This window comes from Centropristis striata, chromosome 1 (genome assembly GCF_030273125.1).
Source record: "Centropristis striata isolate RG_2023a ecotype Rhode Island chromosome 1, C.striata_1.0, whole genome shotgun sequence".
NCBI classification, from domain to species: domain Eukaryota; kingdom Metazoa; phylum Chordata; class Actinopteri; order Perciformes; family Serranidae; genus Centropristis; species Centropristis striata.
In genome coordinates, this window is record NC_081517.1 from 24356572 (window position 1) to 24381716 (window position 25145).

The following is a 25145-nucleotide window of genomic DNA, read 5'->3' on the forward strand; positions in this document are numbered from 1 at the left end:
ATGGCTGTCAGTTACAGCCTTAAGATAAAAAAAGGGCTCAAAGACAACACAGCGTATCCTGCAGCTGCACTTTCCCAGACACCATGGCCGCTGCCGGAGTCAAAGATGACGGAGAAACAATAGAACTGGAGAATCCTCCTGCATCACTGAAGACAGAAGTGTTGAACTATTTTGTATCCCTCGGAGCTTTGTAAACAACGAAAAGTAGAGTGTGCTGGTGCCTACAGGGACTTCATAGTGCATTTAGGTGCACCTCGTAAACTTTGAGAAACCCAAACTGTTGTTGTGAAGAACCCTTCTGCCATCTAGTGGCTAATTTTTTGTTGTTTACACTTGATACTGTGTAGTAGTTAAGGGACAAGCAAGCTTCGTGAAGCATTTACTTTATTTACGGAGCCCACTAGATGGCGCTCTTTATTCAACAAAGGCCCGAACACACACTCAATCACCATTGCTAAAGCCTTTTTTTTAAAGCCAAGAATGACATTTAGTGGGGTCAAAAAATAAAGTAAATGCTTCACGAAACTTAATTGTTCCTTCGCTACTGTGTAGCCTATCTCTGCAAAGAATTATTTGAGAAAATGTAGTTATGACAGTGGCCAGGCCCTAAAACCAATACTTTTTTTGTTTCGTTTTTAATCAAGAGTCTAAAATTAATGGAAAATAAAAGACATTAGATGAACCATGCTTAAACAGTAGCTGAGAGGAACTTTAGTGTTGGATAACACCTGTCTGTGGGCTTCACTTTGAGCAACTCCTTTTACATCATACAGCTGTTAAAACATTAATTGCAGCAGCTTTGATTAGTAGGTTTGCAAGAATGCCTTTATTTGCAAAAAACACATTTGTAGCCCATTTTATAATTTCAGTCAGCTGATCTCAATGATCTCACAGAAATATTTGAAATGACCACAACCACTTAACACTGCATTATGTGCTAATGGTGTGTAGGTTGTTAAAAGGGTGTGCTGGCACCCAGGAAACAATGCGAATGGAGAATTAATTAGGATCTTTTGTTGCGGTGGAAACACAAATTCCCAGGTTCAACAGGAATACATTTTAATCAAAGGAGGTTGGAGTTGCATGGATGGATCCAACACTTTCCCCAGGAGGTCACTGTTCATGGCCTCTGAGAAATCAAATGCCAAAATTGACCTGAATTAACTGTCATATCTCAGTAAAGTTACCTAACACAGTGATTCCCAACAGGGGGGGCCCGACCCCCCCAGGGGGGCGCCAAAGATCCACGGGGGGTCGCGAAGCCCTCTTGATTTTAAGGGATGTAATAAATCTAATATGTTAAATATAGATGAGTCAGCATTTAATCCATTAGTGGGACAAAAACAAATAAGGGCTACATTAAACATTTATCACTATAGAAAAGTTTAAAAATAAAGGCTATATTGCGAGAATAAGGACATGTGTAACATCCCTCCTGCAGTATACACAGGTAACCTCACCTAGCGGTAACCTCACCTAGCGGTAACCTCACCTAGCGGTAACTTCACCTAGCGGTAACCTCGCCTAGCGGTAACCTCGCCTAGTGGTAACCTCGCCTAACAACAGAAACACAGAGCTAATGGAAAAATGGCGGAGCGTCAGGGAGACGAAAATGCTGAATATCTCAAAAAGAAAAAGAGAGGGTACCATGAAAGTCACATTGAGTTCGGCTTCATAGAAGCAATGGACAATGGGGGGGGTCGCCAAAGTTTACAATGGTAAAAATGTGGGAAAAAGGTTGGGAACCACTGACCTAACAGATATACTTTTTATCTAAACCTATTTTTTTTCCATGGTGGCAGCACGTCATTTTAAAAATGCTGCCTGGATATTGTTTTGGTAAAAGGATTTCTGTTGGGGTGGTCAGTCCCAAGATCTTCTATGGGGTCTCTTCCACAACTAACATTAGTACTTGCTCTAACCAGTGCATCATTTTGATCCAGGACTCTTGCTCTCTATCTCTCTCTCTGGCTCCCTCTCCCAGTGCATTAGGTGATTTGCCTAGATGAGCTTTCCCAAGGACTCTCATATAGACGCCTGTCCCAATTAAAGGCCAGTTGAGTCCAGTGATTAAAGCATATAAAACTTGTGCTATTCATTTAAGTTCTACAGTCAATGCATAAGCAAGAAAATGTTTGCTAGTGTCACTTTCAGTGTGTTTGTTATTTCAAAGTCACTTGTTCTGGGGAAATATGAATGTAAATATGGATCATCTTTTTTGTTATAACTTCACACCACAGAACAATATATTCATAACTAATATTGAGATATGTGACAGCTGAGAAAAACCTCCTTAAAAGAGAATGTTTTATTTTGGAGTGTAGTGATACCAAGATTTCATTCAGAACTGAAGCAACCCCTATTAACTTTCTAGTTCTGCTTATAGTGCTATTTATTTTGAAATGGTCTTACTTTTATCTTGGTGCTCCTAGAAGATGTTTGTCATTTGTTTTTGTTTGTTGACTTTTGCTTTATGTACCTTTTAAAAAGAACTTATTTGCAATGTTTTTCTTTTCATTTTTCTTTTATTAGGAAATCACATTTAATGTTTGAAAATAAAAAATAGTTCTCTCAACCAATCAAGTAACACAGATTCACAAAAAGCAGTTTTCGTGCGGCCTTTAGACTTTTCCCCTAACTGAATGTGTTTTCAGCAGGGCACTTGTTTGTGCTTTAACTCAAAAATGATTGTATTGTATTTATGTAGGTGTATTCTATATATGTGCTCTTGCTTACAGTTGCAGTAGCTAGTGTGTATGAGCATCTATGTACCAATGACATGACCAATTTGCTGTAGAATACATTGAGCTATTAAAGTGAAATGGAGTAAGTGTGATGTTGGTCATAAATAGGCCTTGTTATCCTGTCTAATAGGCTCTGTGTATGTGTGTGTGTTTGTGGGTGTCTCGTTGTGTGTGTGTGTGTGTGTGTGTGTGTGTGCGTGTGTGTATGTGTGTGCGTGTGTGAGAGCCAGAGAGCGTTATTGTAGGTAATAAGGTTACTTTTCAATTGCTACCAGGTGTGTGAGTGAGGCAGAGACATGGGAGAATTAGATACTCCCAGCTTGCACTCTGCTCCATTTGTTTCAATCTGCTCTGCTTTCCCGTTCTCCTGATTTATTTGTTTCCCTCTCACACTTTTCTTTCTTTCTTTCTTTCTTTTCCCCCTCTTTTATTTTGTTCCAATTTCTAGCACTCTCCCTTCCACTCTGTCCAACTTCATGTTTGCCCAAGAGAGGGGTCATTTACTCAAGGAGGAGTTTGGGGTTTAAATTACACTGATCCGTACAACATATATCTGGGGGGTGTGAGAGACAGGGCTCTAATTTTGGCACCACACAGGATTATACTTGACAGCAGTTTTATGATGTGTTAAGTATAGTTAAGTAACTGGGACAGTTAATGATGGGACTGTGTGATAAGAATGTGTATGTATGAAAGAACAAGATGGACTTCATCATCCATTCTGCCTCCAGTTATCCGATGTCTGATTATACTTTGTGTGTGTTTTTGAATTCATACCTTCTATGAGTGGAACACTGACTTCCATTGGCTCGTCTCCCACCAGAGCAAAGGACATGCTAACATGAGTTACCACCAAATCCCTAATGAGCAGATATAATACAGCTAACAGCTAATATATAGCAATTTATTTCTCTGGCTAAGTATGAGGAGGAGGTTAGATATGGGGATGTTGGTTTGGTTTTACTTAAGAAGGGAGTGGGAGGGTGTCATGACTTCAATATCCTTCAGACTCTTTGGGTCTGTCTTTCACTCCCTCTCAGTGTTTCTACCAATCTCTGTTATTTCTACATATGCCAACTTTTCAGATTCAGTACAAGAACAGTGCATTAAGTAGATCTGCTCACACGGCTCTATTTTACACTCAATCACAGTTCATAGTGTTGCCCAAGAAATGAAAGAACTGACTATATCATCATTATTACTTATTCCTTTCATTCATCTAACTGTGTACTGACTGCTGGGTGGTGAGAATTGACAATAACACATAAAGGAGTAACTGCACATCATAAGTTTAGAAGGTAAACCTACTCTTATTTTTGTAATAGCTTACAGGTTATTCTTACTTCAGACAAGTCTCATCATTGAATCATTATTACTGACTCAATATTCCAGTTTGTAGTATGCTTTACCTATTGCCCAACCTCTGACTCTCTCACTCATTTGGGGGTATTCAGACCAAATTTGGCAGCATAAACACTAGTAATCTGATTCATTTTAATGGGGACTAGTGCAGTGGCCGTAGGAAGAAGTGAATAAAGCAACCTGGTCTCACAGGAATCTGTGAAATAGCCACGGATTTGCTTAACTCAAAATCCGTGGGATAGCCACGGAATCACTCAAATTTCCGTGAAACTGACACGGATTTCGCTACAATGCAAGTTAATGACAGTCATATCCCGTGGCTATTCCAACATACAAAGTGATTATGTACATTCACTGAGTGAATATTTAGAAAATAAAACATATATTTATCGCTAGAAATGTAATCAAAATCCATTTTTATGCAGAAACTAAGTCAAAATATTGATTTTTTCACTAAAAATGAGAGAATTGTCTTGAACTGCCATGTTTTTTGCTCTGACCGCCGGAACCTTGAAAGTCACGTGATTTGGAACAAACCAATAAGAAAAAATATCCATGGAATAGCCACGGGATATGACTGTCATTAACTTGCATTGAAGCGAAATCCGTGTCAGTTTCACGGAAATTTGAGTGATTCCGTGGCTATTCCACGGATTTTGAGTTAAGCGAATCCGTGGCTATTTCACAGATTCCTGTGAGACCAGGTTCGAATAAAGCTAAATCTCCGATTAGCATGCTTCTCGCGAATAACAGAATTTGCACATTACATGCAGACCACTACAACGTCTTCAACTCCATAAAACACTTACTTTTCATAAGGTATCACACCATCCAGCACATACACATTGAACATTGATATTTGCTGGAAACTATTCAAATATTATAGGAAAATCGAACCTTGTAGCCACTTTAAAACTCCTAAAGATAGGTAGGCTAAATAGACTTCCAGATGAGATGAGTCGGGCTGGAAATCCAGAGTGAATTGTGTTAGTGACCAGGTGTAGGCCTATCACACAATGGGGCGGAGCTCACCTAAAAGGGGGCGGAGCTCCCCTAAAAGGCGTCCGATCAGAAACAGTGCAATGCATCCTACGTAAATAATGATATTTTTTAAAATGAATTAAAAAATCTTCAAAATCGTGAATGCACACCTTCCTGCCATGCAAAAGCCACATATGAAATCTGAGGTCAGTCTGACTAGAGAGGCGGTCAGAGAGGTATGAACTAGACACACACACACACACACACACACACAAACACACACACACCACTTCACATGGAGACAAAAAACTGCTGAGTGCAAATACATAAAGTGCCTGGAATACATGTGCAAATTAGTTTCAGTCATAGGAATCAAGTATGTCTGCTAAATGACATGTAATGTAATGTAATGTAATGTACATACATCTCATGTGAGTTAAAGTTTCCAATTGTTGAAAATGGTTGCAAATATAATATATAAAAAGGTTAAAATGAGGAGAACATCTATTTAATTTTTTTTTTACTTTTTCATATTAAATATATTAAATCTCTTCTTTTTACTGTCACCATCAATCAAAACTAGGATGTAGTTTAAGCCAATCCTTTAGAGGGAAGCTTGCGGCTCGACGTTGCTTCGATTTTATATCGTGACGTCATGAAGAAGTAATGTGCTGGTGCTTTCATGGACTCCAGAGTATTAAAGAGCACACTGCTGTCACATAAGCATAACACAACCTCTCCTCAGTGCCTACTATCAATAGATGTGTCATATTCTAAGAGGCTGTTAGGTCTTAAGAATATATTTCCATCAACACAACAGCACACTTTCCACATAATATTTATTTTCAATTCAATGTTTTCACCAAGCTTTGTAGTGGTTTCCTGTGTTTATGAGCACGTGTATAGAGCCTTACTCTGAATCAGTCGAATTTCCCTTCCATTAAATGGGACCTTAACATTTTCCAAAACCAGAATAATGGAGGCAAAGTGTGTAAACGTGTGAGTGTATCTTTTAGATCAGTGTTAACCTATATTCCTGACGGAGCACAGTGAAATAAGGCTACAATGTCTTGAGCACTACAACAGCATGTATTATGTTTGCTGATGGAAACTGCTCTATAATAAAAATATGACTGCATTAATTAAGGCATAACATCCAAATGACTGAATGAACACATTTAAATAAAACATATTTAAACAGTCTGTTCTGTTGTTTGTTAAATCATTTGACTTTGTTAAACTCTCAAAAATATCTTAAAATCTTCATACTAACCATAACCAAATTATTATAATTCATTGCCTCGATGTAAGCCCATACAAATCCTGGTCTGTGATGCAAAAGTCTGTCATTTATTTGACTGAAAAAAATAGTAAATTTGTCTGTAATACAGTATCATCTTGTACAACATGCAAATGTAATTTTTTAACAGAAACAAACAGAATAAAATAATTGTAATATAATTTAAAATCGCCATTGTAAATTGAAAGATATTGCATTTGAAGAGGAAATGACGATTATCAAATTACATTGTTAAACAATAACTAATATAACACTAATACTAACATGCTTAAATTATACAATTTTATAAATATGAATATTACAATTATTTTGAGGAGTATTTAAAACTGTAAATACAGTTAGTGCAGAGTCTGTTTGGCAGTACAATAAATCCTAATCAATGTTTGTACAACATTGCCACCTTTTACATTTCTACATCTGTATTAGAAAAAAGTTTTGTCTAAAAACAAGATAAAAACACTAAATCTGGGGGAAATTATCTTGCTGCATGGACAGATAATTTCACTTGACAAAATTCCTTTAATTAAAATTATTAAATCTAGAAATAAGCATGTTGCATACTTAAAAATAGGAATTAACTCTTAAAAGAAGATAAATTAAAGGTGCAAGCAGCGATGAACTGGCCCGAGCAGAGTGCACTGACAATAATTTGTTTTTTTATTTGATTTGTAAGTGTTAAGTTAATTTGCGTTCAACATGCTTATTTCTAGATTTAATAATCTTAATTTAAGAAATCTTGTCAAGTGAAATTATCTGTCCATGCAGCAAGATCATTTCCCTCAGATTTAGTGTTTTCATCTTGTTCTTAGACACACCTTTTTTGCAGTGTGGATTATTGTTTACAGAACATAAAAGACGTGTCTTTTTATACATTGTAGGTTGGAATAAAGAAAATACAGTATGCAAATGCTGTATTGCATGACAGAAAAATATTGCAGTTTCTGACAGAATGAAATATTCGTTTATGACAGACTTTGTGACTCACCTGGACAGAGTTGAGACCTGATTACACACATGCATTTTCTAAGGTGCCTTTGTATTTCAACACTGCACTGCAATATGTCTGTTTACTGAGCATTGCGTATGTAACTTCACTTCATTGATCAAAAAGTTAAAATGGACTACAAGAGCAAAGGCTTTTTTATTATTATATGTTTGTCAAGACTTTAGAGGCATTATATTTTTATGGTATCAAGGCCAATCAGAAGAAACACTCTGGGCTAAAATGGTATTCCACTTATTAAATAACTTTAAGAGACTGTCTGCTAAAGGTACACAATGCAGTCATCGTGACTGAAAATAAATTACACTTAGAAAGTCCTTGCAGTGAGAAGAGCTGATTTGTTATTCCACATCATCTCATAAATATTGCAAAATGGTAAACAGGCTCACACAAATTCATTTGGTTTGAGAACTTTATTGAAAGTTAATGAGTTGAAATTTGTCCTCGGAGTAATGTCATGAGAAAGAAAGTGGATCTTTGTTGCATGAAGCCCAATGAAGTGATGTGACTAAAAAATAGGCCTGGCCGAAATCTTTACTGACAGATGACATCAGCAACATCTTTAATAGAAGTTAACTTTTGGGCACAATGGATTAGTAGATAGATTTCTGTAGTGGTTAGCACTTTTGCTTCACAGCAAGAGGGTCGCTGGTTTGACTCTAGCCTGTGGCTCTTCTGTGTGGAGTTTGCATGTTCTCCCCCATAGACTGTATTTAAATTATGGACGTAATGACCCTGACCTCATCGGTGACCGTGACCTGGCTTGTGGACTGCGCGTTGGAAGGATCGAGTTCAGCGTTACACTCGTCACCATCTTGTGTCGCCATCTTGTTTCCGATACGGGTAGGGTTGCCAACCGTCCCTTGAAAAACGGAATCGTCCCGTATTTAGAAACAAAAGCACCCGTCCCGTATTGAGGTGAAAAGGGACGCACTTTGTCCCGTATTATTGTGACAGTCAAAAAATAGTCAGTAAATGCCAATGAAAATGTATTAACAGGGCGCTTTATATGTAAACTTACGGTAAACTTGTTACCAGGCCCCGTCCTGCTCTGTGACCAATGAACTGACAGCATATTCACACACGAGTATGACGATACAGAATACGCTCATCCCATTGGTCGAGGAGAAGATAGCAGAAGACAACAAAGCAGCATGCGTAGGGGACAGTGACACAGACGCCGACGCTTTACGGGGCGCTACGCCTTCGAGCAGCAATGTGTCTAGTACCCTTCCGAGAAAAAAACAGAAAAGGATGCAAAAATACTGAAGATTGGGAAAAAGGAAGCACCTGGGTGGAAAAAGTGTGTGATAACATCTATAAAGCACACTGCACGTTGTGCCGGCGCTCTTTTCCCGTAGCCCATGGTGGACTGACTGATCTGAAACAACATGCTTCCAGTACTGCGGTCACGCCATCTGCACTTTAAATTTTAGTGCGCAATTACATTGCACTTTACGGCCCGTTTGTCAGCGGCATGACTCCAAAATAGCCATTCAATTGTATTCATGCTGCTCCAATAAAATAAATACATCAATTTGTTATTAGCAAACTCCAGTGCATTCTTGAAGACCAGGTCCCCATGTGTTCATGACATGAATTTAATGCCTTTTTACTGAACCAATTTGGAATTATGGAATGGTATAATCTTCCAAAATGGCCATTCAATTGCATATATGCTGCATTTTAAAAGCCAACAAAAGGAGTGAATCAAATTGTTATCAGCAAACTCCACTACATCTTTGAAGAACAGGGCCTAATTGTTATTTTGTGTAAAAGTGAATTGCTGGATAATCATTTGTTTTCCATGTATTCATGTCACACAAAAATATGCATCTAATTCAATTCAGGTTCGAGTCAAATTGTTAAAAAATCATTTTACTTAAAAAGGGACTAAAAAATGTCACCACGCCAGGATGGGTGAAGGCAATCGGGTCGGCCGGCCCTGCCAATGAGGTGTCCCTTATTTATTTTTCGGGGAGTTGGCAACCCTAGATACGGGGAGCAGACCATATCTGGACTGTGGAGGAGGAGAGGGATCTGATCACTGACTACAGCCTCTCTACACCTCAACCTGACTGAGAGAAGTCACTGCTAATTCATGTTAGCATTAACTGGAGCATTAACTGGGATGTTAGTTTTGGCTAGCAAAAAAAGAAAAGAAAATGTACGTTACTGACCTCAGAAAACTGAGCAGTGACTCCTTGGAGTGTCTGTTAGTCCAACCAAACATTTATTAAAGACATTTTAAATGAACAAAACTTTCAAAAAAACTGTGATTAAGTGAAAATACAGTGAAAGGCTCAAAGTTATCAGACCAAACCAGTAAACGTCCTTTTTTATATCTATATAACATTATATTTAACTTTATTGACACGTTGCCGTGGATACGCATTGTTCTGCTTCTCTCCTGATGACGGCTTGCCTCGTTAGCCACCTGTCAATCAAAGGTAGCCACGCCCCAAATCATATGATTCTTTATCTTCTATTTTCTTCTAAATGGGGCCATTATTAGAACTATTAACATCAAACTGTCTTGAAGAAGATTTTTTACTAGTGATTGAGACCATAGTGTTGTCCTGAAAAACATTTCTGAGGTAATAAATCAAGTGAGAAGTTTTCTCATTTTGCACTGAAATTAATGAACATAATTTTTTTGCAGCCAAACTTAGCACCCCCTGCTGGAATTTTGGTAGAATGCAACTTAAGGCACTTCCTGGTTTACCTCCATGCTCAGACACGGACACAGGTTGCCGCCTGTTCAGCGTGGGTTCTCTCCGGTACTTCCTCCCACAGTCCAAAACCTAGGTTTAATTGCTGACTAAAAAAGACACAAAATGACCTAAAAAATAAACAAAATATCTAAAAGAGACACAAAATGACCAAAAATGACACAAAATGACTTACAAAGACATGAAAAGACATGAAAAGGATTCAAAAATGGACAATAGCTCAAGACTCCATAGAGTTAATGACTGCTTCCATCATGTCACTTATAAAAGTGCGGACAGTGTGAACCAAGTGAAAAAAATATTTTTTTGTCTCATAATTCAGAAATAATAAAATAACACTACATTAGAAGCAGCATTTCACTTGAGGAAAATATATTTGCTTAATGGTGCCCGCAGGACCATACAGATTTTTATGTGATTCTTAATAAAAGTACAGTTCCAGATATGAATCTGAGCCCAGTCTCTAGGTATTTGTGGTTCCCCGCTGGTCATAGACTCTGGGTCCAGGCATCACACACTCAAATTAGGACTGTGTTTTTCTTTTGGAAACGCAACTTCCCTGTTGGGAGCTGTGTTGCTATTGCTTATCAACCAGCACAGAGCCTGCTTCAGCTCCTTCTGTACTGGCAGGGGGTCTGTGTGTGTGTGTGTGTGTGTGTGTGTGTGTGTGTGTGTGTGTGTGTACGTGTGTGTGTGTACACGCCCACACCACAACCACCTCTGCCAACACCAGCCACAGTGGCCACACTGGCCCTGTCTGTCCTGGCAGGTGGTCTCAGAGTCATGGACACATTGAAGACAGTGAACACACACTTGTTTTACTACAATTCTTTGTAAATGTGGAAGGCATGTCCTCACCTCATCTCACCTGTTTTTCCTTTCTCTGGTTTTCTCTATTTTCTAATTCATTTGCTAATACATCACAAGGCACAATGGCCTTATGATACAACCAGTAAGACATTAACTAAGAGTTCTCCCTCAATAACCTGGTAACTGGTGGCTCCATTGACATTGCATTTGACATTACAATCTACCAATCCTCATTCAATCATCCAAAAGGAGCCACCAGTCACGTCAAAGGTCTGGAGAAGGTGTCTTTTTGCCGTTTCCATGGTTTCGTTCACCGCTATGTAGAGACTTATAAAGTCCATACAAAGTAAAGCATATTAAGATCATAACTCATAAACAACAACTTCCTTACTTACTACTAATAAGCAATAATTCTGAGGTTATTGAGGGAAAACTCTTAGTTAATGTATTACTGGTTGTATAATAAGGCCATGCAGAATAAGGCATTAATAACTACTTAATAATGACTAATTAAGAGCCAATATGTTACTTATTTGCATGCTAATAAGCAACTAATTAATGTTGAATATGTGTTCCCTAATATAAAGTGTTACCCTCTTTTGCCCTGTCATTCATTCTCTTGTTTCTTGTAACTATTAATAGGGCCTCGGGGCAATTGCACCGAGCACTGGTCCCATACAGCAATACTCGGGGCGAGCACTGGTTATACTGTGGATTTCTTCTTATACTGTGGATTTCTTCTTATTCCTCTTCCGGACGCAATTTCCTACACTAGTCTACACTAGCTACTAGTCCTACAACTTGAAGAGTTGCAGGACAAATTATATATCAAAACGTGCGGTTTGATCGGGATCGGTGTGCTATTACTTATCTCTACAGAATACAAATTTTTCGCAAACTGCCCAAAATTTTGCATTGAAATGAATGGGACAGCCGACAAAAAATGAGCGAAAAAGAACAATAATTGGAGATTTTTAAACGTCTACTTCTCCGGCATAATTTCACCTAGAGACTCCATTTAAACTTTAAACAGTAGACACAAGTCTTGTGTATCAGTGTATTAATCCACGTTTCGATAGGTCATATAGTTTTTTATCAATCCCTGTTCAATGACCATGATCATTTTTGGAGAAATTCTGAGATTAAAATGGGTGTGTATTGCACGGAATGTTCATGTCACAGTGTGTGACATCATCGCCAGAGTGTAGAGGGAGAGAATAAACTGTCAATGTAATGTAATGTAATGTAATTTATACATAGAAATGTAGGAAATTTTTGTCTTCTCACTCACAATCCTCTGGTAAAGCTGTCAGAGTTATAGTTTGGGCGTACGAAGCACAGATGCGCCATCAACACCACCAACAGCCTCATTGGCTCCCATATTAAAAACGCAGGAAGATTTCGGAAAAAGTGAGATTTTAAAGTTTTTTTAGATCGCTCTAACAAAGCTATTTTTTCATTTTTCTTAAAAAAAAAAACATATGTAGACGTTCAGGAAGAACCCAGGACGCTCAAAGTGAAGTCGGATCAATGATAGGTATTATGGTTTTGCCAAAAATGCTTTCTGTTCGAGGCCAGAAATTCCAGTCCACCTCTGGCTGCTCTGGCTGTCAGGTGTCAGTTAATTCTGTTGATTGCCTTTGATCTTTGATGTGATTACAGTTACAGATACACACACACACACGCGCATAAGCGCTCACACTCCTCACACATGCATACACATGCTTCAAACACACATGCGCGCGCACACACACAGGTAACTTCATGTGATTTTAATTACACACACACACACACACACACACACACACACACATTTTGAGGTTAAAGGGCATAGTTTGAAATCTCTGAAGAATCTCATCATAATGTACACACACCGGCAGTAGCCCCCGTGGCCCTTCCAAAATTTCCCCAGAGGAAATTTTCTAGTTATTATTATTATCTGTGAGGTTTTTAAGCACATTTTATCCTTCAGTGATCTGTCTTATGGCTCTGCATGGCTACTTTGTTTGACTTTTTTGCTGTTTTCTTTGATTTTGATCTATAATGTATTTTTTATATATTTCACTGTTGGGTTAAAACGTTGCCTTTGATGTCATATCTCTCTCTCTCTTCAGAAGGTCTTCATTGCCTTCTCTAACATTAATAACCACATTGCTATTATTATAACCATGATGATAAAGATCCCTGAGTCCTTAGTTTAACCCAAACCATGATCATTCCTTGTGTTTTAACTATATATTTTGCTGCAGCCCACCGCTGCAAAATGATCACTTCCACTGCTTCAGAATGTTATGAAATGTCATTAAGTCACAATTTTACATTTAACGTTCAAGTTTGAATAATTGTTATTCTAAATCACAGGGCTGCAGATGGGGTAATGTAGTGATGTATGCTGCCCTACAAAGACTAACTGCAGTAACTACATTTTGGTCCAAATTTTGTTATAATTAAAAATGAACTCCTTGGTGCCTGTTTTATCTTGTGACAAAGTTTTAGATTTTAATTTTTCTTTATTTCAGAGAAATAATTATATAAAAACCACAAAATCCAACACAAAACCAAGCAGTAATTGCACTTGTCTGCTTTGGATATATATATACTAATTTAAACATAAAAATAATAGAAATTATAAGTTCATTTGAAAGGGAATTTTTTTTTTATTCTAGATAGTGATGAAGTAATAAAATGAGATAAAATTATATTCAGACTAAAATATAACATTTCTTTATAATATTAAGTCTAAAATATGCAAATCTTTGAATAGAGTTGTTAAACACTTTATAAAAACAAAATATAAAAGCTGAAAGAAAACAACAACATTGTTGTTACTGCACTCTGATTTTGCATTATTATTAGAACATTTTATAGTAACTACAGTAACATGCAGTAACTATATTTTGGGGTCAAATGTCAAATAAATGATCATGATTTTTAGCATAAATATTACATCATCAATACATGTAGAAATAAGTGTTTTTTCACTTATCTACATATAACCAATTTGGTTGGCCAGTTAAAACACATTTAAAAAACTTTAAAGCAGTTTTTCTCAGTTATACCCTTTGCCTAGTTACTGCAGTTAGACTTTGTATGGCAGAATGGCCCGCTCTACAACCTGCGGTTTTGGTTTTGGATAAGCTCAATAGAAAATAAAGCAGGATCGGGTGGGTGGGTCACAACACTAAACACATATCGCCACACTAAACTCATGTCTGTACTGGTTCCAGAGAGGAAGGCTAATAAAAAGTCTCTTTTGCACTGTTTTTGTGACTCTCCTGCATCCCTGTTTGTACTGTCAGATACCTGCTATATTTTACCCTTCCATGTTCACTATCAGCTGTAAATGACACATGTTAAGTTACTGCTGACATTTCCTGCCTTCACTGCTACATAATAAATCTTTTAAATAATAAAATAATGGGGGGCTTTAACCCATTTAGGCCTAAAACGCCTGTAAAAAATGCCTGTAAAACCTCTGGGTGATTTTAAAATAACCCCCTAAAACCTGAAGTTTTTCTGTAAATTCAACAGAAGTGTCAACTCTTCCTACTAAATAATAGATTTTTTAGCCTCTGTAGCAGATAGAAATGAAATTCAACAAGTATTTGAGAGCCCATAGCTGTTACATCTGAGCTCCCTCCGCTATATTCGTCTTCCACCATGATTTCAGTTCTGGAAAAGTCCCGTGTTGCATTGCGACACTCCCAAATGTATTCTCATTTTGTGTCTTTTTGGTTCTTTTTTTAGTCATTTTGTGTCTTTTTTGGGTAATTTCTGTCTTTTTTGGTCATTTTGTGTCTTTTTTGGTCATTTTGTGTCTTTTTTTTTGTCATTTTGTCTTTTTTGGTCAGTTTGTGTCTTTTTGGTCAATTTATGTCTTTTTTGGTCATTTTGTGTCTTTTTTTAGTCATGTTGTTTCTTTTTGTGTCTTTTTTTTGGTAATTTTGTGTCTTTTTTGGTGATGATTTCAAAGATCCGGAAAAGTCCCATGTTGCATTGCAACACTCCCATATGTATTCTGATGCTTTTATTGGCCAAGAGACCGAAAATAGTGTTAGAGCATGGGCTATTAAAGCCTCCAACGCTCACCCGGGCTCTTTTTTCTAAACTTGGTCTTACAAAACACTCAGAACAAATGAATAAAGTTAACCATTTATTGAAAGAATTATAGCCAAATGCAATGCTCAGCACTGGACTCTGCGATGTGATCTCGATGGCACAACAAAACAGAGTGATTACAAAAATGTCACATTCCTCTTCTTGGGTTTGGCCCACCCCATACATTTGGGTGGGCTTTTTAACACAATTGGTCAATTTTTGTTGGATGCTTTCGGTTGCCACCCTTAACCGTGCATCTGATTTTTTAGGTCAGTCTGACATCAGTGCTCTAAAATAATAAGAGTTGTTTACTTATTTGTCAGCAGCAAGGTTATAATAGTTTTGGATTTTTAATTAGTTTTAGTTTTAGTTTTAATTTCGTTGTCAATTTTTGTTTTCAAATTCAGTTCGTTTTAATTCGTTTTTTGAGTGAGTTTGCTAGTTTTAATTAGTTTTTATTTTTTGGAAAATGCTTAGTTTAAGTTTAGTTTTTATTAGTTTTAGTGTTAGTTTTTTTTGTAATGGGGTATTTGTTGGGTGCGAGGTTCAATAAGGTCACAATAAATGTTGCCTTTATTTCCTTTGTCTTATCCTTATTATCTCAGCCCCAATAAGTTTATTAAGTCATAAAACCAGATAGATTAAATAGATTTCATATCAACCAAACAGGTTTACGTATGAAAAAAGTTGACAAAGACGAAAACTAAAGATATTTTCACTATAATTTTTTTATTTAGTTTTGTAACCACAAACTACAGTTTCAGTTTGTTATCATTATTTAAAAACTCATTTTTATTTTCATTTCTGTTAACGAAAATGTTTTTTCAATTCTACTTTTCGTTATTTTATTAGTTTTCATTAACTATAATAACCTTGACCAGCAGCCATGAATGAAAAGTAACAGTGACATAACTTGTCCTATGTGCTGTGATATTGGTAAATATTGGTTAATGTTGGTTAATATTGGTTGATATTTGTAAAGTTTTTTTTTACTTATTTTAAGACATCATTTTTTTTCCATTGCCTAGATATTTTTACTTACTTAAATAGTTCTTACAAAGAAACATTTACTTACTGCACTGGCAGATAATTTTACTTGTTTCAAGCATGTATTTGCTTAATTCTAGTTATTTATTTCTCATTTTTGTCAATTGGTTTTTGCAGTGCACCGTGAGAAACATAATCAAAAACAGAAAGCAATGACTTGCAAATCCATATCAGCCTACATTCAACTCTATACAGTACAAAGTAAAGACGTTTCTCAAAATTCAGGGAATTCAGCAGTATACAGCAAGATATTTATCCTATTCAAGGTCCACAGGTGGACACTCGGGTGAATCGCCTTGCCATGAATAGCTTGGAAATAAAGCAGAATGAAATCAGTAATATTGTAAATGGCAATGACTCTGGAGGCTTCAGCTGCTTCTGCTCCATTTAGTGCAAAATGGCTGCCTAGTGGGAGACAAGATGGCATGGAATAGGGTTGGACAGGGGGACATTTAAAGGCCATAGGGGGTCAATGCTTCGAACTTCATTCAGTGACCAGGACACAATGTGCCACCTGCAGAGTGAGTGGAGGCCGTGGAATAATACTAGACCAGAAAAGAGCTGCGGAACTAGGGGGGTTTGCCTCTGTGACCCAAAATGGCTGACTGCAGCGAGGCTCTGGCATGAAATCACATTTGTCAGAGAGACACTGGCCGGCTGTGTAGGGGGTCAGACTGTGTAACTCCTCAAGTGGATGGATTACACGCACACTCACACACGCGCACACACAGACAAAAATATACAGCTTCACCATGGACAAATACATAACATGTTTCAGGACGATGTCATGTGTGGTGGTAATAACCAGCCGAACATCTTCACAGGTCAAAGCAAAGACTGAGGACGTGTTCATAATCACTGTCATGACATGACACACTGCAAAAAAGGTGTGTCTAAAAACACTAAATCTGAGGGAAATGATCTTGCTGCATGGACAGATAATTTCACTTCTTAAATTAAGATTATTAAATCTAGAAATAAGCACGTTGAACGCTTAAAATAAGAAATTAACTCTTAAAACAAGATCAATTATCTAACTTCTAAATCTAAAGTTTTTTTTTATCTTGGTAAGAAACAAATAATTTTCAGTGTACTCTGCTCGGGCCAGTTCATTGCTGCTTGCAGCTTTAATTTATCTTGTTTTAAGAGTTAATTTCTTATTTTAAGCGTTCAACATGCTTATTTCTAGATTTAATAATCTTAATCTAAGAAATCTTGTCAAGTGAAATTATCTTTCCATGCAGCAAGATCATTTCCCTCAGATTTAGTGTTTTTATCTTGTTTTTAGACACACCTTTTTTGCAGTGCACAAACAAGCTGGGTAACCTCTAAAAATCAGAGTCAGATTTAAAAAAATAATAATAATTAATCTCAATTTATTTCTCCGCAAAATATGATTTCCTTGTAATAAGGTAGCCATAGAAATCCGTCTACTAGAATAACATAGTTTTTTTCCCCGATTGATCTCGCATAAATATTATTATAATTTGTACGTTTTTTGGAAAACATTTTTTTTGAACAATGTTTACTGAACCCACTTTTTTTAAAGGAAACCCCCACCAAAGCCATTACCTAATGGCAACCAAAATATTTCGCCCTACACCTAAACATAGTATATAACATAACTAACCATTGGTTTTAACATCTAAATAAAAAACCGTGGTGTTGTTATGACAAATATGGGTCATTTTGTATGATATGACAGTGGTTTCGCAAGTAGTGCTTAAACCTCTGAAGTCCAGATTTTGGTTCAAATTTGTCAACTTCCTATGCATTAATTTCTGTCTCTGTTTAGCATCTTTCAGTCTGTCCTCACATCACATGCATGGCTCCTTTTTTCGACACAAACTTGGCTATCAGTCAGATTTTTCATTTTATTTTAATTAACAAAGTATAAAGCTGCCAAGAACCCAAAATACAAACAAAAGACACAGGTGTCTATGGAAAGTACCATACCAAGTTTTTTTTTTTTTTACCATTAATACACGCAAAAACAGCAGAAAAAATAATAAATTATAAAACTACAAAACAGTCTATTTGCATGTAAATTAATAATAGTAATAGTTTTCATTGTAGAAAGAAAATTCACATTTTAAAAATGGTCTAGAAACATAAATGGTACACTGTGAAAGCTCCTATGATTGCACTTTCAACTGGTTTTCTCAGCTTGTCTACATATCATGTATAAAGTTATTTTAAATAATTAAGGTAAAAAATATTTAAATAAAGTTATTTTCCTCCAGCAAGTTCTAGGGAATAGTGTCCCCTAGTAATCCCACAGTGCTTTTAAAATGATCCCATCTTCTTTTAATTTATTTTAAATTTAATTTTGTTTTGTTTTGTTTTTTGTTTGTTTTATTTTTACCTTTGTCAATTCTGTATTTTATTGCACTTTTTGCACTTTTATATGAAGCACTTTGGCCGTCTGTAAATGCGCTATATGAATAAATTTGACTTTCACTTTGACTTTATTACTGTAAATAAAACATGTGTATTTTCAATAAATAGATGGACTCCAGAGGGTTAACCCTTTATCGGGCGAATAACCGTATTTGGTAACTTCAGCGGATATCCAAAATAAAAAAATATATATATTTCGAGAAAAAAAGTCGCAAATTTACTTGATTAAAGTGGCAAATCTACAAGAAAAAGGTTGCAGAATTAAGAGATTTAAAGTGGCAAATCTGCGTGGAAAAAAGTCACAGATTTACGAGAACAAAAGTGGAAAAAAGTCACAGATTTACGAGAACAAAAGAACATAAAGCTTTTTTTCTTGCAGATTCACCACTTTAAATCTCATAAATCTGCAAATTTTTTATTGTAGATTTACCACTTTAATCTTGTAAATTTATTTCTCAAAATATTACCCCTCTCCCCCGGGTCCGTATGTTTTTTTTTACACATTCTGGCAGTATGTGATATCCTCCAATATTCTCTAGGGTTGAGATTTGGAACTTGCAAGTATTTCAATGGGTGCCCTTTTAAGGGTTAAGGAGAATTTGGCCTAAAATGTCTTCACAGGAAAAGCTAAGACACTGATATGGAGCAACATTTCACGCAGAGACTGAGAGTTGTGGAGAGCCAAACATGAGAACATTATCTAACGTGGTCATTATAGCAGGCAGTTAGCTACCTTTCTGGTGTGACATGAGCTGGCAGCCCCAGGGACGACACTCTGCCATGGAACAGAATGAGACAGAGAGACACTGCTCGTCCATGGGGGGTCTAGCAGAGCTGGGTTTCCCTGTGGAGCCTGTGCGTTGCCTACTGAGTTTCCCATGACCGTTCATTTTATCAGGGCTTGGAAACATGATGGTTCATGAAGGCGGAGGCATACACATAACAAAGCACACCAAGAAAAGACGGTACAGTGAAGTACTCTCAGCCTACCTTGTCTCACACAACATCACATCAACGTCATTAGCGCTTTGTTGAGTCACTCGTCCTTTCATAACCTGTGGATGGAAAGATTTTCTACTTACCCTCCAGTCCATCTTCACCCCTCACATCCAAAGAAATTATTTTTCTAAGCAATTTTACTGGCAGGAGAGGGGAAGGCCTGTATTATTTAAACCAGATTTAGAGATTATAGTTCTGGCTCCCTGTGCAAGACACAAAGGAGGCTAATCAGTGAAGACGTGGTTAAAAACACTGAGTTACTATCATGCTGGAATACTTGGAAATTAAGCTAATATAACTAAGGGGGTGAGTTGTTTATACATCCATTCAAATTCCATTTTTTCTTTATTTCTTTATTTTCTTTATTTCTATATTTCTATTCCAGTGATAGAACTTACTGATTGAAACAAAATGGGGAAAACTTAATTTTTTTAATACGCTTCCCATTCTCTTGGCTTTTAATTGACACAAATCTCCTGCTTGTGTGTTTTAGGTAAATAGAATTATTTTCTGGTTGTTTAACATTTGTTGTCATCTCTTTCTCTTTCTCTTTCCACCTTTTTCCATCCTCCAGATGATAGTGTTTGCAAGGAGTAATACTTAAAAATAAGAAGGCCACGATCTTGGACAAAGACACATCGCCTGACTTCTCAAGCTCAAAACATACTGGTAAGGTGTGAATTTCTTTGAACATTTTATGGTCTTCCCGTAATTATTTCAGATTTGAACTATGGAGGAATAGTTTGGTCATCAGTTCATTGCATTAGGAATTGAACTGAAATGAAAACACATGTCGTGGTGCACTGAGTTCACAGGCTGAGTACAGTCAGTGTTAAAGGCGCAACATCACTGTGTGTCTATTAGTAGCATAATTACACTGGTGATCATAAAACCAAGCATCAAGAGTTTAGCCTACACTTGACTCCCACACAGCTTATAATAGGGAATAAATTGGACAATGTCTCATCTCACCATACAACAGGCAGACACACACACACACACACACACACACACACCATGTAGCATCTAGAAAACTTTTAAGGCCATGACTCACAGATGTAATGTCTTGAGGAAACCGAGGTGGATAATTAGACAGTCATTTGCAGCTTCGGCCTGTTTTCATCGAAGAGGACTTAAGTGTAATACATATTTATGTACTCCTCTTTACTTTAAAGGCATCACTGTCATTTTTTTTTTTTTTTTTACATTTTCTCACCTTATTTAATGAGTTGGGTTCTGGATATCTGCATCTGCTGTTGGAAGATTGGTGCTCTGCAACACACGTCAGGATATGATTGGGTGCGTAGATGGTCATGCTTAATTTGTCTTCTGAGTCCTTTGTTTATAACAAGAAATGATGTCACTAGGAAGGGGTGTGACCTCACTGCACGTATGCCTTTTCATTGGCTGTTACATGTTTCCATGTGAAAGCCCTACATGTTTTTTTCTTTTCGGTGCTCATACAGCAACATAACTTCCTTGGAAACCTTGTGGAGTAACCAATTAAAATGCTGCCTGCAGAGGCAGGCCAGCCAATCAGCTTATTTGCAGTGTGAATAGCTTAACCAATCACAATGCAACATATTACTTAGCCACATGCTCTGCGTAGAGTCCATAAACAGATTATGGTTCACTTTATTTGGTTTGAGCTGCCTGGACTGGCAGTTATGCTAGTGAGGCAGGGGGTGATGGTTAACATGGCAGAGAACGTGCCTTACACTCTTTGTTAAAGCATGACAGTCACAGAGCAAACTTGACAGTCAGAGATTATAGTTCTGGCTCCCTGTGCAAGATACAATAGAAGGCTAATCATTGAAGACGTGGTTAAAAACACTGAGTTACTATCATGCTGGAATACTTGGAAATTAAGCTAATATAACTAAGGGGGTGAGTTGTTTATACATCCATTCAAATTCAATTTTTTCTTTATTTCTTTATTTTCTTTATTTCTATATTTCTATTAAAAAGAAAAGCCACACGGAATAGAATGCACAGGAGCTTTTTATGGAACAAATTATTGCAAAGATGGAAGGAAAATGAGACCAAGTTATATAAGTAATAATAAGAAATCGTACAAACAACAATTTCAGTTCACTGATAATATTGTATTTCAAATATAGTATTATCAGTGTATATTAAAACATATGTGTAACAATAGTATGATAAATGTAACATAATTAGGGCTGAACCTAACAATTATTTTAATTATCGATCAATCTGTCGCTCAATCAGTGTTTCCCAAACCACAAGATGACGTTCTCAAATCTCTTGTTTTGTCCACAAACCAAAGAGATATTCAGTTTATTGTCATAAAGGAACAAAGAAACCAGAAATATTCACATTGAAGAAGCTGAAAACAGAGAATTTGGACTTATTGTCTTTAAAAAACTGCCCAAACCAATTATTCGATTATTGTTGCAGCACTAAACATAATTGTATTTTCAGCACACGAATGAGTGAAACAAATTAGATAAAAATATTTGCTTCGGTTGGTTGACAGTTATTAGTTACGTCAATGTACAAAAACTTTGGTCACGGATTTGCAGTTTCTTTTTTCCATTGCAGGAAAAACGCTGAAACCAAAAGCTGGACAATGAAAAAAAACACCAGGACTTACATGCAAATACCAGTAAACACACTGCCTGCCTGACTTCGACATACCAAGCATACATATTTCAGTGATTCCGTGTATGATTATAGAATAAGTGCACACAGTGTATCCATAATGCTAATGCAAAAGTGGAAAGAAACTCAATGTTTCTTTGCTTTTCTTTTATAAATACAATATATAAAAAAAACAATGGAGCCATTGGCTATTTTTTAGCACCTCTAAATGTTTTCCCTCTAGTGCTAGCATTAAATGATAACATGAACAGCAGCAGGCAAACCTGACCATCACTATATGAAATAAACATTGTGTAAGATATCTCTTCTGCAATGCACATGAACACGAGCACAAAGGTTGTCTGAATATAGACATAATTGTGCTTCTGACTAACATGCAGGTTAAGTGACATATGCAAACACTAACTGACATGCATGTGCAAAAATCCCTAGCTAATTCTGACACAGCACTTAATACACAGATGGAAAGCTTGTGCACATATGTGAACAAAAGTACTAATAGGCCTGCATGACAGAAATACACATTCGTCTATTTAATCTCATCAGATACTTTTTTTTTTTACACATAAATAAGTATAAAAAATAACACAAGTACAGACTTGAGACTTGTAATAATGCAAACTGCAGCAATAACACATGATCTATCACATTATCTATTTTATTTAGGGTTCACTTACAATAGTGATCATTGACTGAGAGATCCTGTGACAGCAATCCCAAATAGCATGCCTATATATAGGCATATATATAAATATTTTTTTAGCCAAGTACCCCCTAACCGCTGCAAAGCATTTTTGGTTGAAAAAAAAAGACTTAAAAACAGAGCGCTGTGCCATCAGTGTCTGATTTATTAAACTTTGGAACTGATAAACACATACAAAATTTGAAAAATATATATATATATATATATTTTAAACATTTTAAATGTTAATAACCCATGACTAAATCTAATGCAAATATTTCTCATCACTAAAATGTAGTGATTCAAACTAATGTAGTAAAAACAGTGAGCATAAAACCATTTAAAACTATTACTGCTACGCTTCAACCACGACTCCATCTTTGAGTTTTCAAGTGATTGACAGGTGATGCCAGGTGGCATATGACAGGTTGGGTACAACCATCCTGGTATGGGGGACACTCTGGGTTTTTAGGAGAATGACATTGAATAGCCTACTGAATATAAAATTCATTTTATGAATTTATACTTATATTTTCCTAAAATATTCATTAAATAATTATTTTTAAAGGATTTTTGCATGAATACTTTTTAAATGTATATTTTAAAATCTCACGTACCCCCTGGAGTGCCTTCACGTACCCCCAGGGGTACGCCTACCCCCATTTGAGAACCACTGGGATAGAGAATGGGAGAGGGAGATGGAGGGGAAGTGGGAAATGTTATGATAAAAACAGAGTTTTACAGAGTAATGATTTGTATAAAATGTATTGATTAAAAGCAACAGAAAGAGTAAAGAATTGCAAAAGATTCCTTTATATGAATGCTGTGCATTGTGTGCTGTGCGTTCTTTGTGTTGAAAGAGCAGTTTCTAAAAGGTGTGTGGAATCTAGATAAAAGGATAAGAAACGAGAGAAAGAAAAGACAGAAAAGCAAGAGGGAGAATAAAAGTTTTTTTTGACAATCATCCCCACCAAGAACCAAGGGTGATATGTATCTACACTGTCCTATTTTTCAATCTTCACTCCGGGTATCGCATCACACTGTGCATACTTTGTGTGTGTGTGTATGCTAGCATGTGTTCGTGTACATGCTTGTACGTATGTCCATGTTTGACTTGGAATTACATTTCCTTTGTGTCGTGAGGAAAAGCTTGTATGAACAAAGGTCTATTGTAGGTGTGTTGCACACAGGTCTATCATAGGTGTGTACAGCACTTGTGTTGGGGGAATGTATACATCTTTGTGTGTGTGTGTGTGTGTGTGTGTGTGTGTGTGTGTGTGTGTGTGTGTGTCAGAACCCCCTCTGGTGCTTATTTGCCATCTCTATGACAGAGCATACAGCTGCATCTCATGACAAACTAGGCCAACAGCAGCTCTGTGGAGATGGAGCTGCTGACATTTGGCACCTGTTATCCAAACCTCTGAAGACTTTGTTATATCAGAAACTCTCAGGTGTGAAGAACTCTCTGTGTTCCTTCTATCCTGACCTGTGTTTCTTTATTTTCTACTTATTTCCTCTCTCTCTTATCCACGAAGCACCAAATGCAGGCTATGCTGTAAGAGTTCATTTTTGTTGGGCGATGAGAGTTTACTGGGAAACTGAATGTCAAAGCCCACTCCTTTCAGCCAGCCTAATGTCAAAGTGAACATATATTTCCTCAATGCAGAGATAGGCAACTGGAGGCCCGGGGGCCGCATACGGTCCGCACCCTCACTTGAAGTGGCCCTCAGTACAACTACATGCATTTGAGCATGAAATCTTAAAAGTGCAGTGTAAAAATGCACAAAATTACTTCTTGCAATTAATGTTGGTCTGCTGTTCTTGCACTGAAAAAAAAAAGAAATCACAGTAAGTGGTTATTTTTGATTTGCTTCAGACCTTTTGTATTCCTATTTATACTGTTATACATGCATTTGAGCATGAAATATGTTAAGTTACTGCACTGTAAACATATTTAAAATTGCAGTTTCATCATATCTGGTTAAGTGAACAGACCTATATGTGGCCCTGTGGCAGTGTCCATGTTGCCTGTCCCTGCCTCAATGCAATAGTGTCAAAACACTCACACTGATTATATGTCTAAACAGAACCTCTTGATTCAAGTTATCACTGTAATGTGTTGAGAAATGCATTGAGGAAACCTTTAAAATGAAATTATCTGACGCCAACACAAAATCCTCACCTATTTCTATGCGCCGATCGTTTGATGGGAAATGATGAGCAGGAGACGTCCCAGTTCTCAGTTTAACTTCATTTTATTACAATATGTCAAGAAATGTGCAGTTACAGAGTCTCTGGGTTCAATCTACACGTCCCTGATTACACAAAGGCTGATCAGTTCATGAAGGCTGGACCAGTCTAC

The 25145-nt window shown here is 36.8% G+C and overlaps 1 protein-coding gene across 1 annotated transcript in view; it reads left to right on the plus strand.

The window, feature by feature from the left end:
* Nucleotides 1-25145, plus strand: part of LOC131973446 (teneurin-3) — a 752262-nt gene that overhangs the window by 484923 nt on the left and 242194 nt on the right. The window contains exon 4 of the mRNA XM_059335452.1: nucleotides 20051-20145. The gene's annotated coding sequence lies outside the window, so the exon portion shown is untranslated. The remainder of the gene's footprint in view (nucleotides 1-20050; nucleotides 20146-25145) is intronic.